The sequence below is a fragment of the Phyllopteryx taeniolatus genome, chromosome 12 (assembly GCF_024500385.1).
Source record: "Phyllopteryx taeniolatus isolate TA_2022b chromosome 12, UOR_Ptae_1.2, whole genome shotgun sequence".
Taxonomy (NCBI): domain Eukaryota; kingdom Metazoa; phylum Chordata; class Actinopteri; order Syngnathiformes; family Syngnathidae; genus Phyllopteryx; species Phyllopteryx taeniolatus.
In genome coordinates, this window is record NC_084513.1 from 13,268,160 (window position 1) to 13,274,159 (window position 6,000).

Consider the following 6,000-nt stretch of genomic DNA (forward strand, 5'->3'; position numbering starts at 1 on the left):
ACATAGTAATGCATCTGGGATGCTCCCCCGAATCATTGCCATTTGCTTGCTGTAACTCTCCCTCTCTCTCTAAAAAAATAAAAATAAAATAAAAACACATTTACTCAAAATGTGTATTGGGCTATTCCAGGAAAGTTTATTATAGCGGTCATTGTTTTATTGTACTGAAAACTCCTAATTTGAGAAGCATGACTTTAAACTAACGAGTGAGTTTTTAAGCATTGAATTAGCAAATACATGAAAGCCACATTGCAGTTATGCTAGCCTGCTGACACTGAGCACATTACAGTGACTCAACAACAACAGCAAAAAAAACAAACCAAAAACAAACAAAAAAATCCATCTTTAAAAGAAATAACATTGAAAAAAAATAATTACGTGACCAGACTGTGGTGGGATTTTAATCCCCCCAGTCATAGTTGAAATATTATCAATATCAAAATGATGCAACTTCCTCTAGACCGTGTGACTTGTGGATTATTCAACATTTTTCAAAAGGATAATGTATTGAGGTAACAGGACTGAGTAAAAACCCAGGGACACGGCAGAAGTGTTAATTTAAATTAATTTGTTTTCTTTTTAAATAAAGTAAGTTAGTTTCTATGTGCCCTGCGATTGGCTGGCAACCAGTTCAGGGTGTACCCCGCCTCCTGCCCGATGACAGCTGGGATAGGCTCCAGCACGCCCGCGACCCTAGTGAGGAGAAGCGGCTCAGAAAATGGATGGATGGATGTTTTGATAGGATTTAAATTTGTATATTTAATGGTAAAGTCTAATTTTAGGAAGCGGGGACAGGCAACAAATGCTATTTTTCCAGTGTTCATGGTTGTTTAAATTAATCTTCTCAATTGCATTTAAAAAAAATGCAATCAGATCAACGTGCAGGACATAATGATTTAAAAAAAAAAGTACCCTACTCTTGATTTCCTTGTGCATTTACACATTTTATTTACTGCCGCAAATGGCTCCAATTCGGTGGAATGCCACATAAGGACTTCAGTTTGTGAATTAGATATTCAAAGAAAATGTGAACAAAAAGATTTTCATGTAGCTTTTATTCAACAGTCTTTATGTGGAAGTAAGGAATAAATAGGGTTTTTTGCTCCAGAGCTCCCTCTACAGTCGAAAGTTTAATTTTCACTAAGCCAAGGATTTGAGACTGTACAAAAAAGGGAAATGGGTTGACCTTGTGTTCTGTTCACGTCTCTATTCTAGTGTCATCGTCGAGATTGCCACTGTTTGATGACCGTCTGCCAGATGCATTCCATCTGACATTCGTTACAAAGGTATAAATGGGACGAAAATTGAGCTCACCTTCGAAGCGGACTTGAGTCCTCTTGAAGGCTGAAAAGCCTGGGATGAGCCCAGTGCTGGCAGTCCCTGTTTTGCTCCCTGAGACGTGTAATCAGAGCCAAAGTCCAGCACAGATTACAGTCTTCAATCAGTCAGGGAGGAAAATGATATGTACATTATTGTCTCTGCAGCACATCAGCACCACTGTCACCCTACATGCATATTACCTGTGTCAAAGCTGCCACAGAGCCATCACACGTCAGTGTAGATTCTCACCAGCTCGCACTCACCGCAGGGGGACTCTGCCGTGACCTCAGAGGATGTTGTTGACACCATTTAATGTACATTTCCAGAGACACAAACGTCTCCCGTCATATCTGAAATTGTCTTCCAACAGGATGAATAACGCTAACGGCCTGCTCTTGTCACCAAAGGCAACATCGAGAGCAAACTGCTCAGTTCTGACTCAATTCAAGGAAGTTGAAGCACGGCTGTCAGGTTTGACCTTGAGGTGAGCAATGAAGGAGAGTTATTTTGCATAGCAGAGGAAACTATATGGTCGCTTCTCGACATCATCTTATGCAATTGTCTCGTCAGTAAAATTAGACAGACACAATGGACATGTGGACTATGTGAGGGTGGCGGCCACATTGTTGTCGATTCAATTTTCACAGCTGGATGAAGATAACAGTAAATTCAAAACAGCGGGGAAGAAATTCCACAATAAAGAGTGATCCGATTTGAATTCCATCCCTGAAAATGGAGTAGTCCGGGACATAATTCCCCCGGCTGCAACGAGTGTTTAATTTGAAGCTGAATGGCACCTTGCCACGTAACAGAATGATGGGAAATGATTTGTAACCACAGCAATTCAAACATCCACACCCGGACATGCATGTATGGCGGTAACCGAAGACTGGAAATACATGAAAAATGTAATCTGCAAGCATGCTGGATATCGAGTTTGCATAATAGCACCCCCCAATCCCTCCTTGTCGCACACCAGGTATCACCTTGAGAAATTCAGACCTAAACACACCGTCACATCACAAGCACTTTTGCTTGTGCTACAATTGTGTTTCGTCTCCTTTGGACCTGTCAGTGGTTAGGTGGGAGGTCACCAAATTGTTTGAGATTTAAAAAGAGAGCGAAAGGTGCTGACCTGGTGCTAAATTGTCCACATTGAGTAGACAGAGAATATCAGGTTATTGAGCTGATCCATGCTGAGCTTCCTTGCCGGGGGAAAATGATCAGTGCTATTGTCTGCTTCGTGTAGTTGATCAAGGGCAAGAGTGTGATGGGAATGCGGCACCAAAAAGGACATCCTCCAATCCTGGAGAGAGAAATAAAAAAACACCAGTAAACTAAATACTAAGCAGTGTGGCACTTAGGAGGATACGTTCAGTCTATATGCAAGAATTCTGTAGCCTCTTAATCTTAGGTGCTTTACACAAAAAAAGATTTACATGAATGCAGCTGTGTGACACCAACAATCCATTGTGCTGTACTTGTTCCTTGAGAAAGGAAAATAATAGTCATTTGGCAAAATTGCAGGCTTAGCTTGCCACGACTGGGGGAAAACCGCGAAAGCTGGACCCAAATGCAGACGAAGCTGCCTTCATCCCTCAAGTGTTTTATATATGAGGGACAGTAGAAATTAAATATGTCATTCGCACAGAAAAGGTTACAAATCGTAATCTTGAATTCTATATTGTTGGAAATGTTATTGCATGATTACAGCAATCTCTTGTCGATGCTAGTGGTCAATGTCAATGCATTTTCAGTTTGGAGAAAATATGAACACCATCACTCCCAGTCCCTGCAAAGTGAAAATAAACGTCTTCTAAATCTGACAACACAGAAGAGTGTTGTTAACAACCCTGCCCAATTTGAACGATTTAAATAAATAAAAAAATCAAGTATACAAAATGTTTCAGCATTGTAAAAAATGAAGCCGTTTTGTCCACTCTCAAATGCCCTCAGCGCGTCCGCTGAATGCGCTGAAAACACACCTCGCTCAACTGTCAACTTTCAATCAAATAACACTACTATGACCTGGAAAATTTTATGTTACTTCATCTAGCATTTTTCTTGTGCCTACACATCCCTAGATTTGAGCCGGGACAATATATCCTCTTAAAGCCTACGGGGGCTTGAATATATCCCAGAGGGTTGTTACGGGCTTTCCACACAGCGACGAGAGGCAATAGTGACCAGCTAGCTCGCGAGCTAACAGGCTTGGATGAGTAGTAACAACTAAATAACTCGCAATTGCACCGGATAACCACTAACCCAAATAAGGGTGCTCAAGTTCTTATATAGTGGGGGAGGGGGAACTTATGCCCGAGCCGAAACGGGTCACTGGGTGCCATTTGAGCCATGCCCCCCCAAAAAAAATCAGGAAGTACAACATAGTTCTCAGTCTTTGCATGTTTGGAGCAATTATCTTCAAACATGGAAATGTATTTAGAAACAAGTGTCTGAAATAATTTTACAGGATCTTTCAGGAAAAAATAAAAGAGTGTTTACTTTATGTATCAGTAGCACTTTTCAGTGTGGTCTTAAGTTCTTGAGCAGTGTATTATGACTGTAGGATCTCCATTCGTTTGTCATTGTCTTGCAAGCACTTAAAAGATAGCGTTCAAACAGAAAAGAAAATATGAAATCATGCAGCATAAGAATGATGTCAAGGAGTTCTCCATCCCTCACTGTGATTTCTGGCATGGCAAACCTAATAATCCTCAAACTAATAATATCAGAAATAATAAGAGATCAAAGGAGCTCACATTTGTCAAATGTGCCTCCAGTTGAAGCAGAGAAGGCATGATGCGTCACGCAGATTGTCCCAAAGGTGTGTGCCGTGTAGATTTCATTCCTGCAGGGGAACAAAGATTATTACAATATTCAGATTACAGCGCAAAGGAAATTAATTGGACTAATTAACATACAAGTAAATGATGATACCGTTAACACATTTCATTAACTCAAACTGTCATTCTATGTTCTTGCTGCACTTGGTATTGCATTACAATGACTTGGATTCATTAAATTATGCAAATGAAAGTAGGGGAAAGTGGACGAGGCCTCTTTAACAAGCGACACAATTTGACTTGCTTTTTATTTTCGGACAAAAAAATAAATAACGCACTGATTTACCCCATAAAGCTTTTCATAGACTATTTTAATTATGTTCATACATATATTAAAATGTAGTGGCCATTCATGTTTAATTCACTTGTGCTCCTTTTACGGAATATTTAAAAGAAAGAAATAGCAATAAGGTCTAATTGGTAAATTGTCCCATTCCAGTACTAGCTACTTATTAATCAGATGTACAATGTACTGCAAAATTTGTTCGCTTTATTGAAACTGAAGAAGAAAGGGTCACCATTGTGAACCTAACCAAATCCAGCTCTTGTCTCAGCACGGTGGTTCAATGAAGCGGATTGGAAATTAACCTTACGTTTTTAGGTGTGGAGGAAACCACCGCAGGCATGGGGTGGACTTTCGTAGTCTGCACAGAAAGGTCCCAAAATGCAGGTGCTAAGAGCAGCCCATGTTGCAATAGGAACTCGGGAACTTCTCGCTGTGAGAAAGCAATCACGCTTCCACCCCATATAGTGCAGTGACTCCCAACCACTGTGCCATGGGAAATTATCCAATTCCACTTAATTGGTCCGAACACCAATTACCACATATAATCTATTTTTGTTCATCTATCTATGCCAGTGACTTATCGTGACAGGCAGAACAATTAAATGCAATTCCACCAAATAGCAAAAAGTACAATTAACCCGTGTATCCACCTGTTGGCATTCATACAACAGAATAAGGCATGCTCACACCGAGGTCCATAATTTGTAAAAACAACAGGTGACTGACCAATAGTGTTGATTTGTGAAAAAAAAAATATTAAATTGGACTACTTTGGACATAGTAGGTTATCGGCCTGATGCCAGCGATATTCACCTTGACTCTGTAAAAGGGGTGGAAACACTACTCATCGTAAACAGGGCACAAAGTTAGTGTCACACCGCAGAATATACCATCAGGTTATCGCATAGGTGTCAAATTCCAGACCCGGTCAGTCACATCACTTTTTTGCGGCCCTCTAAATGAAATAAAGCGGATCTACTTCATGTTTCTTGCTAAATTGATTTGTCATTGTCATTTTGGAAGAAAATGTGAATTAGTTTTACACTTCATAGATATTACAAGCCCTCCCCCCACACACCCACACCAAATCCCTATTTTACATAAATTTAACAATAGTTTTGTTCTTAAGTATTTGGCGGTCACTATTTTACATGACTTCGGATTTCAAATTAAATTTGTTGTTAGTATATATAATGACAATGAAACGCAGGTACAATAGTCTCTAAGACAGACCTATGTCAAATCTGCCTTTACAAAAAGAAGACTGTGGCTTGGAATGGCTCCATCCTGAGAGGAGCAAAATATTACAAAAAGCACAGTATGATGCAGTTCAGTTCTACACAACTAACTACAAACCCCAAAATAAACACAATGATTACAGGAATAAATTCTACTCACCTGACATTTCAACTAGTGAGGAATGGGGCGTAGCCACACCGCACAGGTGTTCTTAACGCTCACCCTTGCATGTCGTGTTCCAAGTCATGAGACTTTCTCCAACAGCACGATATGCTTCTGATATTTTCAACTGAGAGAGCTCACCCCTGTTGG

General features: G+C 40.1%; 1 long non-coding RNA gene across 1 annotated transcript; it reads right to left on the reverse strand.

The window, feature by feature from the left end:
• Positions 1-1,237: 1,237 nt before the first annotated feature.
• Positions 1,238-4,159, reverse strand: LOC133487240 (uncharacterized). Its single transcript, XR_009791270.1, has 3 exons — positions 4,080-4,159; positions 1,521-2,626; positions 1,238-1,435 (listed from the first exon to the last, which is right to left on the reverse strand). It is a non-coding gene; the product is annotated as an uncharacterized LOC133487240 (long non-coding RNA).
• Between the last annotated feature and the right edge of the window lie 1,841 nt (positions 4,160-6,000).